General features: G+C 43.0%; 1 pseudogene; it reads left to right on the top strand.

Moving 5' to 3' along the window:
• Window positions 1-1,346: 1,346 nt before the first annotated feature.
• On the top strand, window positions 1,347-2,160 carry LOC132433481 (serine/arginine-rich splicing factor 10-like; annotated as a pseudogene).
• The last annotated feature ends 229 nt before the right edge of the window (window positions 2,161-2,389 follow it).

The following is a 2,389-nucleotide window of genomic DNA, read 5'->3' as shown; positions in this document are numbered from 1 at the left end:
TGGCGAAAAAGGAACCCTCCTACACTGTTGGTGGAAATGTAAATTGGTACAGCCACTATGGAAAACAGTATGGAGGTTCCTCAGAAAACTAAAAATAGGGCTACCATATGATCCTACAATCCACTCCTGGGCATATATCCAAAGAAAACCATAATTCGAAAAGAGACATGCACCCCAATGTTCATTGCAGCAGCATTTACAATAGCTAAGACATGGCAGCAACCTAAGTGTCCATATGTCCATTGACAGAGGAATGGATAAAGAAGATGTGATGTATACACACACACACACACACACAAATACACACACACAATGGAATATTACTCAGCCATAATAAAGAATGAAAAATGCCATTTGCAGCAACATGGATGTACCTAGAGATTATCATACTGAGTGAAGTAAGCCAAACAGAGAAAGAGAAATATCATATGATATTACTTATATTTGAAATCTAAAAAAAATGATACAAATGAAATTATTTATAAAACAAATAGAGTCAGACATAGAAAACAAACATATGGTTACCAAAGGGAAACGGAAGGGAGGGATAAATTGGGAGTATGAGATTAACAGATGAACACTACAACAAGGTCCTACTGTATAGCACAGGGAACTATATTCAATATCTTGTAATAATGCATAATGGAAAAGAATGAGTATATATATTGTGAATCACTTTACTGTTCACCTGAAACAAACATTCTAACCCTCCCCGCCACCCCAGCCTCTGATTAAATTGCTCTAAGATGTAGCCCAGGTGCCCACAGGCGATTCTAATGTGCATCAATGGTTGAGAACCACTGGTGTAAGGATGCTCTGCTGCTGTAGATGTGGGTGTCTGGGGGTGGGGAGGATATGAGGGAGTGTCTGCTGCTCACGTTACCTAGGGAGTCATTAGATCCTCTGCACAATGCACACTAGATAATCTTACAGTAGCTGCATGTCCAATCACTAGATAATCTGTACAGTAGCTGCATGTCCAATCAATACACTCTCATAATCATCTGAGACAGAGATCAAATCATAAAGAGTATTTTCATACCACATTACAAAATCGATTTATATCCTTTGTTTGCTGGGAAATTTTCTACTTAGCTGAGGAAAAATCTAACCCTTAATATTACCCTCATTTCTTCCTTTAAAATTCTCCCAGAATTGGGTAACTGGGTATGCTAGATGCACTATATGCATAGCCTATTTTTTCCTATTTATTTGTATTACACCAGTGGTCCTGCACATTATAAGCAAAACAATAAAAATTAAAAGAATCACTTCCAGGGCTTCCCTGGTGGCGCAGTGGTTGACAGTCTGCCTGCCGATGCAGAGTACACGGGTTCGTGCCCCAGTCCGGGAGGATCCCACATGCCGTGGAGTGGCTGGGCCCGTGAGCCATGGCCGCTGAGCCTGCGCGTCCGGAGCCTGTGCTCCGCAACGGGAGAGGCCACAACAGTGAGGGGCCCGCGTACCGCAAAAAAAAAAAAAAAAAATCACTTCCAGCAGAGACTTCTGGCTGTGTGTGTCTGAGGATCTGCTGCCGCCCGGAGCTGCAGCCAGTTTGCCCGGGGGAGAGTGTCCCTGCTGAGACTCATGCTGCAGTCGTGTCCCGGTACCTGGGCCCCTCTCCCTCTCCCCCGCAACAAGTCTCTTTGTACGGAACATGGCCGATGATACCAGGTCTGAAGATTTACAACATGAATTCGGTCATTATGGTCCTGTAGTTGCTGTGTACGTTCCACTTGATTTCTACACTCACCCCCAAGAGGATTTGCATGTGTTCAATTTGAGGATGTTCGTGATGCCGAAGATGCTTTACATAATTGGGACAGAAAATGGATTTGTGGACACCAAACCGAAATACAGTTTGCACAGGGGGATGGGAAGACTCCAAATCGGATGAAAGCCCGGGAAGGGAGGAAATGTGTATAGTTCATCGCTCTATGATAATTATGACAGATATAGACGTTCTAGAAGCCAAAGTTAGAAAAGAAGGTGGTCAAGAAGTCAGTCCTTTGATTACAACCACAGAAGTCCATTTATAGTCCTAGAAATGGACCGACTGGAAGACCACGGTGTAGCAGAATCCACTCCAACAATGATAGGCCAAACTGCAGCAGGAGTATCCAGTACAGTTCTGCTTACTATGCTTCAAGAAAGATCTGAGAAGGCAGAGACAGAACCAAAAAAGAGCAGTTCAGGCGACCAAAGGGTGGGTGGAAAGTGTTCAGTATGAATACTATGCGAATATTTGGACTCCGGTCTGGAAAGATAAAAGAATGTTATCGAAACTACATGGAATCATTGAAAGTAAGCATTTTAGGACAAATAAAAGGTAAATTTGGGGTGGTGGTGGTGGGATGAATTGGGAGATTGGGATTGACATATATACACT

Source organism: Delphinus delphis, chromosome 11, assembly GCF_949987515.2.
Source record: "Delphinus delphis chromosome 11, mDelDel1.2, whole genome shotgun sequence".
NCBI classification, from domain to species: Eukaryota; Metazoa; Chordata; class Mammalia; order Artiodactyla; family Delphinidae; genus Delphinus; species Delphinus delphis.
Note: the sequence above shows the minus strand (reverse complement) of the source record. Positions and strands in the feature narration are given on the sequence as shown.